General features: G+C 37.5%; 1 long non-coding RNA gene across 1 annotated transcript; it reads right to left on the bottom strand.

The window, feature by feature from the left end:
- Window positions 1-6,780: 6,780 nt before the first annotated feature.
- Window positions 6,781-8,295, bottom strand: LOC145072833 (uncharacterized). The gene is made up of 3 exons (XR_013691157.1): window positions 8,101-8,295; window positions 7,575-7,635; window positions 6,781-7,357 (listed from the first exon to the last, which is right to left on the bottom strand). It is a non-coding gene; the product is annotated as an uncharacterized LOC145072833 (long non-coding RNA).
- Window positions 8,296-20,093: the final 11,798 nt, after the last annotated feature.

Below are 20,093 nucleotides of genomic sequence, written 5' to 3'. Positions count from 1 at the left end.
CTCAGTAAGACTCAGAGGCTGAGATAGCAGAGATGAGTCGAGTTTCGTATGCTTCCGCTGTAGGCTCGATCATGTATGCTATGAATTGTACTCGTCCTGATGTGGCCTTTGCATTGAGCATGATCAACAGATATCAGGGGAATCCTGGCAAGGATCACTGTATTGCGGTAAAGAACACTCTCAAGTACCTGCGGAGGACTAAGGACTGGGTCCTTACCCTCGGTGGGAGTGATGACTTGAGAGTAGTAGGGTATAGTGATGCTAGCTTCCAGAGTGATAGGGATAATTTCTGCTCTCAGTCAGGCTGCGTTTTTACCTTAAACAGAGGAGCAATTTCTTGGAAAAGTTCCAAGCAGGAGACAATGGCTGATTCAACTTGCGAATTAGAGTATATGGCGGCAAGCGAGGCAGAAAAGGAGGCTATATGGCTAAAGAACTTAATCGGAGACCTTGGGGTTGTACCAGCTATAAAGGAGCCTATGGAGATTTTTTGTGACAAAAATAATGCGGTTGCCTTAGCCAAGGAATCTAGAGATCATGGCAGATCCATACCCATTGACAGAAAATATCACTCTATTAGACATCGAATAGAAGAAGGACTCCTCGTGGCAAAGAGGGTATCATCGGATGAGAACTGTCACACCCCAAAACCAAGAACGGCGGAAACGTTCCGGGGCGGAGGACGTCATGTACAGTATCACAACACAGTAAATGTAAATAAGCAAACAACATCATCCATTGCATTAAATATATAATTTCAATACAAGTGTTCTTTACAGTTATAGACACCAAAAATAATGAAACACAAAATAATATGAGGTGAGTCTTGAATGCACTCTATCTTCTCAAAAGCTGGCCTCGGTACCTGTTTACTGATGACTTGAGAATACAAGTTATTTTGAAAGAGTTTATCAGCATTAAGCTGGTGAGTTCATAAGTATTTTAGTGTCAATGTTTCTTGTAAAAACGTTTGAACCTGTCTCAATGTATAAGTTGTAAAAATGTAAGTAAATGTTTGGAAGTGTTTGTAAAAGTTTGAATCACTCAGAAAATCCTATATTTTCTATAAAAGTAACCTTCTACCAAGGCTAGGCTGTTTTGTAAACTTTTCTGTTGTAAAAGTATGTGATTACCCAAATATAACTATCACCTGTTAAAAATATAGTTTGTACATTAATGCTTAAGTGAGGTTATCACTAAAATATGTAATGGGTAAATCATTGTAGTACTGTAGCTTTGTATAATAAGACTACTGCTGTACTAAATACTACTACCTTAAACCGGATTTATATTAAGGTTTATTGTGATTAATTGCACCATGCTATCGACTGATAATCAACGACATAATGAACGGTCGTAATAAGAAATGACGTTTGGCACCCGCAGACTTGCAGGTCTGGCTGTAGCTAGCACCAAGGTGTAGGATAGTCAATCCAGTATAGATCTATACGTAAACTCACGCTCTCCCTCCAAGAGAATTCTGGCTACAACTCGGGCCATGACATTTAAGGCATGCCCGATATAGTGGATCACAATTGTTAAGTATTCATGTATATGTATCGTTTCTCGTATATCTGTATATGTATTGTTTCTCGTATTTCTGTATATGTATTGTTTCTAGTATATCTGTATATGTATTGTTTCTCGTATATCTGTATATGTATTGTTTCTAGTATATCTGTATATGTATTGTTTCTCGTATATCTGTATATGTATTGTTTCTAGTATATCTGTATATGTATTGTTTCTCGTATATCTGTATATGTATTGTTTCTAGTATATCTGTATATGTATTGTTTCTCGTATATCTGTATATGTATTGTTTCTCGTATATCTGTATATGTATTGTTTCTAGTATATCTGTATATGTATTGTTTCTCGTATATCTGTATATGTATTGTCCTGCGTTACCCCGATGGTAACCAGCTAATGATGTACTGATGAATATGAATATGGAAGTACCTTTATGTCTATACATGTATATATGATATATAAGTAATATGGAAACGACCTTCAGATGGTCACCCGAAATCCCACCAGACCACATCCAAATCGAGGAAAAGGAAATAGGGCGGATGGCCTTCCTAAGCCCTTTAAACATTATTTATATATCTATACATATATGGGCATGCAATTGGATATATAAAAGCATAAATAAGTTTTCATAAAACATTAGAAGCAGTAATATAATTTCAAGAGAAGATCGACTTGATGTCGATCTATAAAACATTTTGAAGGCATAAGTTGATAACACAGTTTAAGTATAAGAAGCATTTGTTGAATCATAGTCTATAAATAAGTTCGGATAGTAAAACAGTTTGTAAAACATTTCAATAGTAAAGCAGTTTGAAAAACAGTTTGAACAGCGGTAAAAATCGTTGTTTTCCTAGTTATTAATCACATGTGATTAAATGCAATCACATGTGATTGAAGCAATAACTATAAGTATTTGACTTGTATTCCCCCCCATAAAGTATTTAAAACACTTAAAATCATTTCAAAGGTTGATTCAAGGGGTATGAACTCACTTGTGGTGAGTCGTTTGAATTGCAGTGTCGGCTACCGTGTTAGGTGGCAAACGGAGACTGGTTTACACGCACGAGCCTAGTTATCATATAATAAACATATATATAACTAATTAGACATATAATAACTTAAATAAATAAGTTAAGACACTTAGAAAACATTTAAACACTTTTATGAGTGTTTAGGGTTCAAATGGTTGCATCTAAGTTGCTACGGGACAAGGCAAAAGGGTTTGAAACATCAAAGGGCCTTGTATAGGAGTTCACCACCCAACAAACCCCACACTTTGGAGTTTACGGCCGTAAACTCATAGGTTTATGGCCGTGAACTCCTCAAATGGTGTTTTTGGGTGTTTTATGGTGTTATTTTGCATCTAGAACACTCTTAGCTTTGTTGGAATAACACATGAAGTATTTTAAGGCTTTAGAACACTCCATAAGGGAGTTTACGGCCTAAGGTCCTTCACCTTAGAGTTTACGGCCGTAAACTCTAGGAATTTAATTGATTTGAGGCACTTAAACATCAAGAATGGCATCCATGAATTTATCTAAGGCTAATGGGGACAAGAGGCACACTTTGGTGCCTTCACTTGGAGTTTACGGCCCAAGTCATGTTCCTTGGCCGTAAACTCCTTCCAAGGAGTGATTTAGATGTGTTCTACTCTCCATTCTAGTCCCAAGGGTGCAAGGAAAATTGTATTAAGGCCTTAGGTGTGATTGGAATGATTTTTGTCCCACAAAAAGGGGTTTACGGCCCAAGGGAGTTCCTTGGCCGTAAACTCCTAGAAACTTATGTATTTGATGTCTTTTGATGCCTAAAATAAGCACAAGCAATTTAGGGTAAAGGTCTTTAAGCATTAGGGGGAGTTTAGGGCACTAATTGCCCTTGAAAAGGGGTTTACAGCCCAAGGGAGTTCCTTGGCTGTAAACTCCTAGAACTTGTGTTTCTTGGATGCTTTTTGGCCTATAAAGATCATACCCTATCTCCTAAACAAGTTGTCTAACAAGGACTCGGGACTAGGAAGCATTTATGTTCCATTTTGGAGTTTACTCCCCAAGAACGTTATTGGGCGGTAAACTCCCGGATCTTGATATCTAGACATGTAATTTGTGTTAATGAGCATCTAACAAGTATTGAAACACACTTAGAAAAGTAGACTCACAATCTGGGATGAAAACCCGAAGATCCGTCAGAGAGAATATGGCTTTTCTCTATTTGGAATTGTGAATAATGAATTATTTTAATTCAGAAAACTATTTATAGTTCTGGAATATTTTGGCAGAAAATCTTTTTATTCCTGATGTTGGACTGTAACAGTATGAAACTTGAAAGGCCCAAGTTTCACAAAACCAGGAGTATCCACTCTCCTGATATCATCTAAAACATAATCCTAATGTACACAAACTTGTTCGGAAAAGCTTGAAAATCACTGAAACTGAACTAGTTTCTATTGAATAGATGAGGTTCGTACAATGGAAATTTCGGGTTGTCATAAGAACCCAGTAGATCCCCTCACGAAGGGACTGAGTAGGGTTAAGCATCTCCAGTATGCGAGGTGCATAGGGCTGAAGGGTGATATTAGTTTTAGTAATTAGATAGGTTTTTTGAAATGTGTAAAGTGTAATTGACATTTGACGACGAATAAAAGTTGTTGTTTATTTATGAGTAAAGTGTTGCGATCTTTTGTCAATCGTTTACTATCGTTTCATTTTGCATGTTTTGACTTCGAGAATAATTATGCTATGGTATTTCGTATTATTCAAATTCTCCACAGTTGGTCATATGTTGGAAGTAGATATGAATCAAGACTGTCTTGAGTTGGCTTGTAGATGTCTAAGATGTTGGACATAGCAAAGTGTTGCTACAACACTCATGAGTGCTGATAAGTTCTGAGTATTGGATTAAACCCATACTCACTTGTATCACTTCATGGAATTTATCTCGAGTGATCATGAGACGGTAATATCATACAAGTCTTCAAACCTAGAGACATGAGTTGTTGCCTATGAGTTAGTCATGCATTGATTGTACAAAAACACATCGGTAACTCGATGTTATAAAACGTGCCTTTGTGTATGATTCAACAAGTAGTAGAGCAAGCATATGAGTCGAGGTTTATCTGTTCCTCCTTGAATTAGAAGCGATATCTGGGCCCCTTGATGATTTTGTGTTGACCTATGTACCGGGCCCGGTCAGAACTAAATTGATGTGTTCACTCAAGTTCTATGTCAAACAAATCGGAAATCGGGAAACAAACTCCTGGACAATAAGTAAGACATTGTTCCATGTATTTGTCGGGCTGATATCTAGAACAAAAAACTATATGATCCCTTATCTAAAATGGCACTTCATAGTTCAACACTGTTTTAAGAGCTACAATTTCCTGTCGGTTCCTGAAGTAATAATTGCAACTATAGTTATTAGACTTATCCAAGTAGGAGACTATTGGATAAGGTGTCTAAGTCCATAACTATATTTGAGATGTACTTGACCCGACTCGACATGGTCCATTTGGGTTGCACTTCACCCGAACAGTTTATATGGATAATCTTTTGAGAATAGTATAAGTTATGATTTATTAATATATTATAAGTTCTAATATATTAATATGAAATCATATTATTTAATTAGTATTGATCTAAAATTAATCTAGAATTAATTTGGTGATCAAAAGTGTGACTAATTAAATATGGGCTCTTGTATTTATATAGTGTGGGCTAATGCTTATTGAGAATGGGCTAGGCTAGCATGGTAAGTCCATGGAGCTTTATCCCATGGATCTCATGGAAATGAAAGGTCATGGGTATTAGGGTTTACATGGATATAACCCTAATCCACCACACTATTTAAAGGAGTCCTTGACACTTGAAATTGAACTAGTTGTGTGTGGGAACTAAGGGTGGCCGATTTCTAGAAGTGTTCTACTATTCTCTCAAGTTTCCAAGGTTTGTGGTGATTTGTGACTTCCATTTGAGGCATCCACATTATTGGTGCTAGGCTCTCAAACTCCAAGCAATCAACCACTACTAAAAGGTATGTAACTCTACTAGCTTATTATGTTTCAAAGTTCCACATGCCACGCTAGTTAGGTTAAGAACCTTGGAAAAAAATTTGCATGTATCTTAGTAAAACATAGATCCAAGGTTTCTAGGGTGTCATGTACACCATAGGAGTGTTAGAATGCTCAAAACCAACATTAACAACTTACACCAATATGGTAGTTCAAAGTATATGCTTTTTTTTACCAGTTTAACTCGCGTTCGCTCTCCTTCTATGTTTTTGGCTAATGTGAGACTGTTTTTTTCCATGTGGACAATGAGGGACATTTTCTAATTGGCGCAAGCAATCTTCGCCACTGCTATGTTTCGGTGCAACCCTAAACTCTTTTTTCCAATTAAAATCTCGTGCATTCCTCCAAGGATGATCAGGGGGAAGAAATCTCCTATGACCTACATATGCTATTTTCTTTCGTATACAAATACTAAATGCATCTTCGTTGCATGTTGGGCATGCCATGTACCCACTTGTGCTCCATGCAGACAAGTAACCATACACAGGAAAATCATTTATTGTCCACATAAGTGTTGCATGCATGTTGAATGTACGTCCCGATTCAGAATCATTTGTCTGAGTACCCCTCTCCCATAGAAGTTTCAACTCATCTACCAGTGGACGTAAATATACATCAATATCCTTTTCCGGTGAATCTTTTCATGGAATCAACAAAGCCATCATAAATGAAGCATCAATCATAGACTTCCAAGGAGGCAGATTGTACAATATAAGCTCAACCGACCACATACTATATGAAGTACTCATCGTCCCAAAAGGGTTGAAACCATCGCTCGCAAGACCTAGGTGTACATTTCTGGGTTATTTCGCAAAATCAGGGTAGATTGTATCAAAGTGCTTCCATGCTTTTCCTTTTGCCGGATACCTAAGAACTCCATCTTCTTTAGACTTGTTATGAGCATGCCACTGCATGTCCTTTGCAGTATACCTAGAGGCATATAGCCGCTTAAGTCTACTTTTGATGGGAAAGTAACGCAAGACTTTAGTTGGTATCTTCTTTTGATGCATTTTATTGTCTACCCAATGACTAGCACCACAAACATGACATGATTGTAATTCCGAATTTTCCTTCCAAAACAATGCACAATCATTCGTGAAAGCGTGTATTGATTCGTATCCAAGTCCAAGAGTACGCAAATAATTTTTTGCTTCATATTGGGTTTTAGGGATTATTGTGTCCTTGAATGCCTCACTCAATAACTTTAGTATCATATCCAAGGACACATTTGTCATTTTACACGTTACCTTCACGTGCATCAATCATAACATAAATCCTAGTATAGAGAAAGTATCACATCCCGAAAATAAAGGTTTCTCCATATCAGCGAATAACTTGTCCACATTTGGATTACTAGATCGATTACAAGACTCGGCCTCATTGTTGTCATCTACTCCTTTGGTTTCAGCTCCCACATGAAACGCATCACCAAGTAAAGCATTGACACCGTCATTTGATTCATTATCACTTTCGTCATGCTCGTTGTTTGTTTCATTTTTCCGACAAATTTCCCCGTGAAATGTCCATATTTTATATGACTGTTGAAAGCCATGATGTATGATATGATTACAAACTACATTAGGTGCATGCTTTCTTACATTTAGACAGTTTTTACATGGACAATGTGTACGACCATCGCTATCAACATAACCTTTAGCCATCTATGCAAAATCAGTTGCCCCCTTCATGAACTTTGGATCGACCTTATTCGTGATTTTAGTCCAACTCTTGTCCATCTTATCTTAATGTGAATATGTTGAACTACAAGGAACCAAAAAGAAGAAAAAGAAGAACCATAAAAAACCTACCATATAGTTGCTAAATCTTTTCTCTAAATTATTTAAAAATCTTTTCCATGAATCAATTCAAATTATACTATATGTGTTGTTCACAATTAATCAAATCTAAAGATTGATTTTATGGACTAAGGCAAGTAATTTCATAATATACACAATGCAGTTGAAGAAGGAAAAGGTACCTGGGAAATTCATGTTGAATGTAGAGTGTTGATATTGTGATTAATAAAAAGGTTTTACATTCTGCACAATATTGTTGAAAGTTAATCTACAATTAAATATTTGGTATTTCTTAGGGGTTAATTTAGTAATTTGTTGGTTACATAAATTATTATTCTAAGTATCCTTGAACCGATACGATGTTTTCAAGTTGCTTGATTCTTTAAAAATGAGATCTTAATAGATGATAGATTAATTATCTAGGAACTATCAGTTAATTCACAGAGCTTATCACACAAAAGAAACAAACCGAGAAATCACAGCAGGTCAGGGACATAAAAACATGATACAAAGGAGGAACAGGTGAAGAATAAGAAGAAAACAGGGGAAAAGATATCTGGAAAAATTTGCATGTACTCCAAGATTTGTTGAGAAAAATGTGAATAAAACTTAATTAAAACGTCTTAGATCCATATATTATTTATACTAAATCGAAACAAATCCTAATTGACACAAAAAGTAAAAATAGGAAGGTTTTTCCGAAAATACCCCGGGGTCAATCCTGTCCTAGATTTTGATTATTTCAACTGATGCCATGAAAGGATGTAACATTTTTGCATTTCTGAAGTAAGGATAGATAGAGACGATGATATATCGACTGAACTGACAGAGAGATTAATACAACAAAGGAAGGATTTGATTTTGTTTCCAGTTGTCTTCATTGGAAATCTCAGTGGAAATCGTTTTTTTTATAAGCAAGCATGGGTGTATATGATGGTGTGGTGATCTTTAAAAATTAAAAAATTGATGCAAAAGAAGACACGTAGCTGAGTATTTAAACAAAAGATTATAAAACTTCAAGAAATGACAACTATGGTTTATAGTTGTCATCATAATGTGTATCAATAGCCAAAGAGGATGTCACTGTTTTAAAGCAGGGCATAATTTGGATTAACGATTATTAAATTCAAGAAAGGACAAGAAGATTGAAGTGGTGTGGTTGATTATCATCCACATGAACGTGGGATTGTTATTGTTGAAAATAAAAGAGATAAAGATCGTTCTTTTAGAGATTTATGCTTGATTTTTTATGGGTTTTTTTTTTCTGATAAAGAAAGAAAGCCTAAATCTCTATAGATATGATTGATGAAAGTAAGTCTAAGTTTGGGTGTTCTTGTGCTCATCCAAAAAATTGGATACCAATGCCTGTAAATTTCCTTTGGTTGCAGTTCCTCTCATAAGGTATTGATAGGGTTTAGTGTTGGCTAAATCGTTCGTCTGTAGATTCCAGAATCGTTGATTTCGGGAAGTGATTTATGAAATCATTGCCGGAAGAAGTGAACTATTATTATTGATTTTGTAATGGGTTTGGAATTGTTTTTATAGTTGGATTGTTAATCTTTTATATAATTTATTTATTAGTCTTTGCCAAGAACTAATTCTTTCACCTAGAGTTGTATACATTGCTTTCACCTAGAACTGTATACATTGCTTTCACTATATTTTTCACACACAAAAGGAAGATTTTAAATAGTAGGCATTGTAGTTGAATTAGGCATTGAACTTACAGTTTAGGCATTGTGTTTAGAATTTAGGCATTTTAATTAGATTATGCATTGTAGTTATACATTAAGCATTGTACATAGTTTAGTAGTCAATGAGCTGAACCAATCAAAATTGATATATTAAACAAATATTTGTTACTCTAATATCTAGCAGAAAAGAGTATCATCTTCAAAATATCACTCATATTCATTTATTGCTTTATTGCTTTATCTGGTGCACAATTAAACAATTGATGCAATAAACAATAGAAAGAAAACAAGAGGCACAAATACCCAATGAGTTGATATAAAAATAGTTAATATCACACTTTTTGGAATTGACTTTCAACATGTTATTCCAAGCATAAGCATATTCAAAATCAAAGTCTCGATCAAATTAAAGCTACAAACAATTAATGTTATCTGGAATTGACGAATACTTCACAAAGCCCTTAACTCGTTGCAGTCTCTAGTCGTCCTTCAATTTTCGTAAGGTATTGATAGGGTTTTGTGCGGCCGAATGTGATTGTATAACCGTTCTATTACTCTATATCCATGCTCTCGGCAATTCTGGAAAAGATCGTGTTGATCTCGTATCCCATCCAAACCACAGACGCGTTTCTCCTTATTTCCAATATTAATATTTTATTTGTTACATTTTTTTAATAAATCTAGGACTCGTACTTTTCCAATAAGAATTAAATGTTTATATATATACTTTTTTATTGAATTTCAATGTTTTTTTTATTTCAATTTTATACAAATTGCTATAATTTTTTGTTTCTTTACCATGTTTTTAAAACCGGACTGGACGGCCGGTTCAACTAGTTCAATCGGGAACCGGACCTAAATCAAGTTCTTAGAGGCAAAAAAAACTTCTCGTCATGTGAACCGGTTGAACCTGTAAGAACCGGTTAAAACTGTAAGAACTGGTCCGGTTAAAATGGTAAAAACCGAAAATTTAAAAGAAATATTTATTTTTTTTATTTTATGTAATTTTGTATATAATTAAAACTAATAATAATATAATTATGACATCATCCGGTTTTTCCGGTTTTTGAGACTGGTCCAACCGGTTGGACCAGTTGAACCATCGAACATGTAAGACGACTAGTTCGGTCTCCAATCCGGTTTTCAACACCTTCTTTTTAAGAGTAAATCACATGAATAGTCCATATGTTTTGTATTAATTTACGCGTTTAGTTTCGAACATTTTCTCTTCAAACTTGGACCGTCCTCATTGTTTGTTTTTATTGAAGTCTCGGTTCATACCATAGATAAAATGTCCTCATTGATTATTTATTATTTATATATTTTTAATAACTAAAAAATGACCAAATCGATCATTTTCCCATCACATCCTTCTTGAAATGATCACAAGAGTAGCACAAACTAAAACGCAAACTAATGCTCCATAGTTGGAGCTTGTGGGTGGTGGTTATATGTGTTGACGAGTGGTGGTTACAAGAAGTGAATGGTATAGATGGGATGGGGTGGAGTGAAGGGCATGGGTGTCTCAAAGACTAAAATTTTGTCCCTAATAATTTCTCTCTGAAGCCAAATGTGTTTAGTATATCAAAGACTAAATTTCAGTCCCTAATAAGTTTTCTTCGAATTAGAATTTATGATTGATTCATCAGTCTCTCATATATGACATCTATGACTAAATAATCAGTCTTAAATACAAAGATCTAGCTAATGTTAGAAAAAATGGGATGAATAGATTGCTTGGATTCTCTGAATGTCATGATTCCCTATCAAATTGAAGTATTACGATGGTACATATCGAACACTCAATTGGATGAAATTCAGAGAATGAAATCTTAGAATGTATGTGAAAAATATTCTTCAAGATGTACCAGAAAAATGACCAAAAAATGGATATATCATTCCTGTCTGAAAACTGTCAATAGACAGTTACAAACTGTCATAAAACTACCAAACCTGTCATTAAACGGATCTCAGGGAAAAAATGGTCAACTTTCTAAAATTGGATTTTTGAGCCAGGGGCTCTGCCCCTTGGATCTCGCTAGAGGCTGCCGCCCCTAGGACCCCACTCCCAGGGGCGCTGCCCCCGGACCCCCGTTCGTTTAGGGGCTTCGCCCCTAAATAACAATGTACTTTGAATCTTGAAAAACTTGAACAAGTGTGAACTCCTACACCATCGTAACTTGTTCAATATTTAACAAGATCACTTTTGGTCAACAAATTTAATCCTATTACACTTAAATAATATTGATGATATAAAATCACCAACAACCCCCCCCCCCCCCCCCCATTTAAGTGTAATCCTGATTAAACTTAAAACAAAACATAAACAACAACAAACTGATACATAAATAAAATGTCGTGACAATTGAATTTCATATTAGTATATTATTCAATCCAAATATCCAAATATCAGGGTGTCACTAAGGATTGAACCCTTTCTATTCAAAGTGAATACATGAAGATAATACACACACCGGTTTACATTCTCATAATTTCTAACTTGACACTATATTTTACTAGCTTGTGTCCCATCGTTCAATAAGCATATCAAAGCCAAGTCCGAACTTCTTGAAGCAGCTAAACTTCATGCTTATATAGGTAGTTCTTTTATTCTTGCACCTGCAAATGCAATTTTTCAAAGAACTATTAAGAAATAAGTTTTCAACCTCCTTAACTTGTAGTATTAAGCACATACCTTGGGATGATCATAAAACTGTGTTCCAATCTTCAAATATCAAGCTTTCCACATTGAATTCAGCATCAAATATTGCATTAGATGGGAATTGGGTATCTTAATATAAAAGATTTTAAGTGGAATTTAAACCCATCCCTATAGCCGCTTTGTGCACAAGATCTCTTGCAAACACTTTGGTTAGATGATCGGCTAAATTCAACTGAGTTCTTACAAACTCCACAGATATCACACCAGTCATGATGAGATCGCGAATCATGCTATGTGTAACACCTAAATGTCTAGACTTTCCATTGTACACTTGAGTATAAGCCTTAGCCAAGGTTGCGGCACTATCACATCTGATGGAAATGGTAGATATTTGGGCCATAATGGAATTTCATAAATCAAATTCCTTAACCACTAAGCTTCTTTACCAGCAGCAGACAATACAACAAACTCAGACTCCATGGTTGAGTTAGTAATACAAGTTTGTTTCTTAGATGCCCAAGAAATGGCACCTCCTCCAAGATGAAACACCCAACCACTTGTAGAGGAGTGATCCTCTAAGTTGTTAATCCAACTGGCATCTGAATAACCTTCCAAAACAGAAGGATATCCACTATAAGTTAAAGCATAATTCATGATCTCTTTCAAGTACTTGAATACTCTACTTACAACTTGCCGATGATGTGAGCTAGGATTACTAGTATATCTACTAAGCCTTCCCACAACATATGCTATATCAGGCCCAGTACTAACCATGGCATACATTAGACAACCAATAGCCCTAAGCTATTCAAGTTGAGACACTGGAGATCTTTTATTTGGTAAAAGCTTGAAACTAGGATCTATAGGAGTGCTAACTGGAGAACAATTCTCTAAGTTAAAATTTTTCAATATCTTCTCAATGTAATGAGATCGAGAAATTGAAATCCCATTGTTTCCTTGTTTAATTCTTATACCAAGAATTACCTCAGCCTCCCCCAGGTCTTTCATTTCAAAATTGGATTATAAGAATTTCTTGGTTTTATTAACTTCATCCACATATAAACAAATCATGACTCCTTTACCAGAAGTATCAAATTTTCTATATACACACTTGTCAGCTTGGTTTAATGAAAAACCATTAGACAAGACAACATCATTAAACTTTTGATGCCATTGTTTTGGTGCTTCTTTCAAACCATATAATGATTTCTTTAATTTGCACACTTTGTGTTCATTTCCAGGCATCACAAACCCTTCAAGTTTTTTCATGTATGTTTCCTCATCCAAGTCACCATTAAAGAATGCAGTTTTCACATCCATTTGGTGAATCACAAGATTATGTATAGTTGCAACAGGAGCATAAGTATCAAAGAAATCAATTTGTAACACCCTGATTTCCAATAAATTATTTAAATACAAGTGAAAATATTTGAATAATTATATAATTAGGAGCTAGGAACCATTTGGGTTTTAATTAGTTTGAAAATGGTACTTATAAGCTTGTTTTCTTCAAGGGACCATTTAATTAATTGAAGGTATAATAATATAATATTAACTGGTATAAAGGTCCAAGGGAGTATTATGCTAATTTCAAAACTTGGTTTGTTAAAGAAACCCAAGGATGGGTTAAATCTATCAAATATCTAAACTTAAGGGGCTATTTCTGCCGATTTTGGAAAACTGTCGTTTCCTTGTTCCCTACATCGCGACAGCAGGTGGAGGGGGGAGACCTTCATTGCATTTTGTTTGTATCTGCAGTGTATCTCATATTTAATCGCACAAACCCTAAATCATTGAGTGAGTGTGTGTTTGTGCGGCTGGAGAGTGAGGGGAAGAGTGGGAGATCGAGGAAAAGAGAGAGAAAGAGGAGGCGGTTGCCATCATCGGAACAACTATTGGGCACCATGTCTGCCTACCGAGGACGTCATAGGAAGGTGAGTAAGGAATGAGTGGTTGTACCTTCTTTAGGCAATGAGTGTGTGAATTCCGAAGGAATTGGAGGGAGATGATGAGAGAAGCCGAGATATGTATCAGTTTAAGAGAGGGATAATCGGGATTTCTGTGAGACATCTCCATTGAAATCGAGACTTTAGTTCTCTTTATCCAGTCAAGTGCAGAAGATGGGTTAATATCAGGAGCTCCGGTGGAGAGACAAGAAGAAGATAGTCGTTGTTGCCAAGGGAAGGAAGCATCGCCGGAGACCTGTGGTTCGCCAGAAAATACCTTGAAGCTAACTATTGTACGTTCGGGATGAAGAAAGGTACCTCTTTGACCTTATTGACCATCTATTTTAAGTGGGCTGCATGTTGGGTTAAGTAATCAATCCTAATGGGCTTTGTTTTAAGTTAAATGAAAGTAGTGCACGGAGGTTTTGGGTTGGGCCATTTTTTTAGCCGTTGGAATTCTTTTTAGAGAAATAGATATATTTTGACTAAATAAATTTATTTAGTCACTTAGCTTATGGATTTGGCTTGTGATCGTATTTTATAAATAAAAGGCGAATATAAGTGTATGAAGACGTGTTATTAAGTGATATCTAAATTTTGAGGTAAGCAAAGACTAATTACGCGGTTTAGGAGTTTGGAGGGCTGGAAATCCATATTAGCCATTTTGGTGGTCCATATGTTATGATTGTTGCTTCAGGTGAGTCTTCTCACTATACTTTACCTTGAGTGGTAGTTATGTGTGACCGGAAGGTCTTATGTGCTTACATTGAGTATTATGTTATCTTGTTGTATGTGACATGTTATGCATTATGTCTTTGTGATTTATGCTATGCATAGTTTATAGACCGGGCCGAAGGGTCCAACGATTTATGAGGCCAGAAGGCTTAAGCAGACCGGACCAGAGGGTCCAACGAGCTTAGGACCAGAGGGTCCACAGATTTAAGGCCAGAGGGTCCACAGTGTTAGGACCAGAGGGTCCACAGAGTTATAGCCTCTGTGGCTGATATATGTTGTATGTGGTATTTTGGGGAACTCACTAAGCTTCTTGCTTACCGTGTTATGTGTTATGTGTTTTAGGTTTTCTTGTCTGGATCGCGGGACGGAACCAGCTTGATTGTACACACCAGAGAAAGAGTTAAGAGGATCCGGGATTAATAATGGAATTGTGATTTGTAATTAAATAAAAGAGATTTTTATAAGATATGTTATGAAGAGTATGCATTTTAAAAATGAAAAATTGTTTTAAATTTTCACGTCGTTACAAGTTGGTATCAGAGCCTTGGTTTGAGGGATTCGGATGCACCTTCGGGTATATCTGGACTCGAACTGAGGAATGGAGGAAAATTTTCAAAATAAATGATTTTCTAAAACGAGCAAGAGTTTCTAAGAGGAAACGAGAAAGAGCAGTGTGTACAATCAGCCAGAGCCCGAACGATGATTTCCCAAAATACCCTTATCTTATGTTTTATGAGATATTATGCATGCTAGAGATAGGCTAGGTATTTCATATATTAGGACTAGAGTAGCCTGATTTGTGATGCCTTAGCCTAGGAGTTGTTATCTGTGATGCGCTTTCGAGTATGTGCTGAGTAAGAGTATCCAACGGGAATCCTTGTAGAGAGGGATTTGAGTAGAGGAGTAATCTAGGAGAGATACCTAGATGAGCATTGGTGGAGCCTACTGAGAGAGTAGCCAGATACCCGCGTGGGTAGGGTTGCAGAGCATTGGTGATATCTCTTGGGTATGAGTAAAGCTAGTGGAGTTATAAACCTATGGCGGGTTATATGTGTTTATCTGACGCCCGAATGCTGCTTGCTTTGTGCTTTGTGGAACTCCCGATGATGGGAGTCAGCTACCAAGTGAATGTGACGATATTAAGGAGGTAGATGACTAGCATCATAAGGATTTTCTCAGCAGTTGATGGCGGAGAAGTGTGAGAACCTAGGAAGAGCCTAGGAAGTGACCTTAGTCAGATAAGTACACTGACAGAGTAGAGCATTTTGATGGGGAGCAAGCACGCGTGTTGAGATTGGTGATGAGAAGGTTGAGCAACTACTTAGGGAATCTAGGATGGTCAGTGTAGAGAGTATGGGTAGATGTGGAAGGTATTATGGGCCCGTACTACCGAAAGCAGAGGAGCCATACTCGATGCAGGGAGTATTCCATAGGTTCTAAGTAGTAGATCGAGAGGTGATGTCATGGTTCGAGTACCATGATTGGTAGCATATCGAGAGGTGATGTCATGGTTCGAGTACCATAATTAGTGGCAGATTGAGAGGAGATATCATGGTTCAAGTACCATGACTGGTGGCAGATTGAGAGGAGATATCATGGTTCGAGTACCATGATTGGTGGCAGATTGAGAGGAGATATCATGGTTTGGGTACCATGATATGTGGCGGTCAGTGCTTCTGGTTTTACCGGTTATTCCGTAGAGATTATCTAGACCAAGGTCGGATGTGAAAGAGTATGGGTCTAGAAGGCCAGGATGAACGAGTTTCAGTGGAGCATCCCTTGATAGGGGACTCGAGTTAGCTCCGAGGGATTGTTGGTGATATGCCAGTAGAGTCGCAAGACTTAGAGTTGAGTAGGGACGGTGCGTTATGGAAGAATACGGTCTAAGCTGGGCAACCGGCCGATAGTAGAGATGTCACCTTTTGTGACCCGAGTGGTGCTATTTTCGTTTCCTGAAGGAGACGTAAGAGGTTTTGAGATTTCGGTTTCTGAGTTAGGGTTGAGCCTTGTGGGATCGCACTGATGGTGATCTTCAAACTGAGTATCTGGAAGTAGGTTTGTCGCGAGGGAATGATATAGCTCGAGCAGGATGTTAGTGGGCACTGAGACGCTCAAGGACCAGGATACACCCTATTTGAGTATAGTAGGGCATGTGTTAGCTGCAACGTTGGACGATCAAGAGGAGTATATCAGGGCGGTGACTCTTATTGTCTTTAATGGGTCTACAGAGTGGAAATGTGGTTTCTGCTCTTATGATAAGGGACGTGTCGGAGAAATGGGCGAGAAGTCGAGGATGAGGAGTATGATAGTTCATTATTTCCAGACTAAGAGTCAGGGTTACTACTGGACATTTGAGATGTCCGATAGTGGGATGATATGAGATTCTGAAAGACTAGAGGCAGTCATGATGAGAAGTTTCTGAGGATTTCATTTGAGATTCGACACATTTTGAGGTGCTTGGTCTCTATCAGAAAGATCATCGAGTGCTATGTGGTATCCTCCAAGAGTAAGTGTAATGTACCTAGTGACATAGTCTGTGGAAGAGATTGTTGGAGTGCCAATTGGTGAGGGTTCAAACCCTGAGTGGGGGAGAAACGGGTATTTTATAGAAAGGATCAGAGACTTGTTCAAGAGCAGTTGGAGAACTGGACGTGGAGACCTGCGATGCGGATGCATGAGACCAGGGTTATTGGTGGTTGAGGTGGGGCACAGAGCGAGATAATGCAGGTTGTATGTGTTCAGGGAAGGATGAGATTCCCTACGGCAAGTGGCCGCTGGTCAGAGACCTTGTGGTGGTTAGGAACTCTGTGAGGTTGTAATAGTGAATTTGAGGTGGTTGGCTCGTAAGATAGTTTCGTCTGCTGAGAATTTCTGGTTCAGCGTATGAGTTGTTATATGAATTTTGGGAACGGCAGAAGTCGATTGGGAAACCGATTTCAAAGTCGGTTTGAATATTCTTGCATGGGTTTTGGGAAATAGATGATGGAGTTTCGGATTGTCGTCAACGAGATCTAAGTCATTGACGATTCCTCCGTGGCTTAAATTGAGAAGTGGAATATTCCAAAATTTTGGGTTGTGTGACAGGGAGATCAGCGACGGAGGCAAGACATCATGAGGCTCTGTGATGGTGTACCGGGGTATCCGAGTATAACGCCTTGAATTTCAGATTATGTTGGGTCTTGAGTTTGAGACGGCAAGTTGTGTATCAAGTATCTATGGTTCCAGAGGGAGCCCTTTGGCTAATGACATCAAGTGAGATTATTTAGGAATGTGGATTGCAGCAAGGAAATGTGTTTTGTTATGACGGTTGTCATCAGATATAGTGATGCATAATTTGGGTAAGTGCGTGCACCTATCTATGATTGGTCCGCGGAGCATGAGTTAGTGAACGCAGTGTGGTGATACTGCGGGGAGCCGTAGTACTCACCAGTCAGTGAAAGGGTGTGGTGATACTACAGGGAGCCGTAGTACTCACCAGTCAGTGAGAGGGTGTGGTGATACTGCGGGGAGCTGTAGTACTCACCAGTCTGTGAGAGGGTGCAATGATACTGCAGGGAGACGTAGTATTCACCAAGCAGCGAGCGAGAAGCGTTATGAACCTACAGGGAACGATAGTATTCACTGGTCAGTGCGTGACTCAGGTAAGTTTCTAGGCTTGAGTAGCCTCATCATTTGAGCATGTATGGTCCTGGAGGTCGAACCAGGGGTGAGATTGGGGTCTCCATATTTATCGGGAATCGTTATATTCTAAGTTAGCATAGGAGACCGCAATCGGAGGGGATCGGAGAAGTGATGTGTGCGTGGGTTGCGGGTCATGGGTCACAAGTTGAGTGTTCGTTGGGACGAGTGGTTCAAATTTTGTGCTAGACCAGACTCTCGAGTTGAGTTTGATTCTAGTGGTGTATTGAGTAGGTGGAATCAGATGTCGGATTCAGAGATGGATTCCATATTGATGTGTATTGTTTATCATCTGATGTCTTAGACCTGTGTAGGTGAGTACTCGGGTACGGGAAGTAGCGCGAGATGCTTGGAACTATAAGCAGTGAACTGTTGGATAAGGTGTCTAAGTCCATAACTATTTCGGGCTTGTACTTGACCCGACCCGGCATGGTCCATTTGGGTTGCATGGCACCATGCAATTGGATAGACTAAATGAGAGAAATAACACTTGGAGATTATTAATATATTATAAGTTCTAATATATTAATAATATTATTTAATTAGTTGATCAAAGAATTAATTTGGAATTAATTATGTGATCAAAGGATAACTAATTAAATATATGGGTTGGTTATGTAAATCATCCATATCTTGTATAGTGGGCTAAGAGGCTCCATGGATTATCAAGTTGGGTTCTACCCATAGGATGCTCCATGGATGCTCCATGGGAGTTACAAACCCATGGGTCATGGAAATGAAGAGTCATGACACATTAGGGTTTACATGGTGTAACCCTAGATGTGCCAACACTATATAAGAGTCCCATTCTCCACAAAATTGGCTACACAAGTTGAACACTAAGAAACTAGAGGGCTTGGCCGATTTTGAGAAGTGTGTGTTATCTCAAGAGTCTTTCCAAGAGCATTTGGTGTTGTGTGAAGCATTTGAGGCATCACACTTGGGGTGCTAGGCTCACAAGGTTTCAAGGAACACAAGCAACAACAAGGTAAGTTATTCTATCTATGATTCAAGTTAAAATTGTTCCCCATGTATGCTAGATAGGAATATAACCTTGGAATTCAACTTTGCATGATAATTAGACAAACATAGATCCAAGGTTATTAGGGTTGCATGTACACTTAGGAAGTGTTAGAATGCTCAAAACCCATCAGTGGTATCAGAGCCTAGGCTTGTTTGTTTGTTATTTGTGCTTAAAAGTTGAAGAAAGTCGAAAATTCTGCTGTCTGACTGATGGACTCGGCGAGTCCATGGGGAGGACTCGTCGAGTTCATGTGTATCTTCAACCTACTCGGCGAGTAGGTTTATGCACTCGGCGAGTAGGGTCGACAGAGTGCAGAATTTCGACTTGAGTTGCTGGAAATGAATTAGAATCATTACCCTAAAATGTTTTGGTACTTGAAAACTTGTTTTAGAAGGTGTAATGTCTTTTCTAACTCATTTACAACAACTAGTTATCAAAATTACAAAGATTAAATGTGATTTTGATTCTTGAAAATGTTCATATTCATATTCTTGTTCTTATGATGTTTAGATGATCATAAGAATTATTTGTAACCTATGTGGTAGATTAATTCATGATCATAATGTGTTTTAATGGAGTCCATAACTTGTCCTCAAGTTATGGAAAACCAAAAGTCTCTTGGATTAAAAACCATTAAAAGAACACAAGAGTTAGGAAAAATGAAAAGTCCTCATTTTATTACTCTATTAAACTCATAAGTTACAAGAAATGAAAAGTTTTGAAAGTTTACAAAACTTGCCCTCAAGTTTTGGAACAAGTAAAGTTAAGTTAAAACTTTAGTTCCAACCCCTAGAATTTTAAAAGTTAAAATTCAACCCTTATACTTATATTATTATGATTTAATAATTATATGTATAAGAACAAAGTCGTCTTACCGCTAGTACGCCTCATTCACGAAGCCGGTCTATAAGGTGGGTATAAGGTTGTTGCCTATAAAATGGTCACTTAATGGGTGTCCACTC

This window comes from Lactuca serriola, chromosome 1 (assembly GCF_051521515.1).
Source record: "Lactuca serriola cultivar US96UC23 chromosome 1, Lser_US96UC23_V15, whole genome shotgun sequence".
In the NCBI taxonomy this organism is placed as follows: domain Eukaryota; kingdom Viridiplantae; phylum Streptophyta; class Magnoliopsida; order Asterales; family Asteraceae; genus Lactuca; species Lactuca serriola.
The sequence above is the reverse complement of the archived record's forward strand: the minus strand, read 5'-3'. Positions and strand labels throughout refer to the sequence as shown.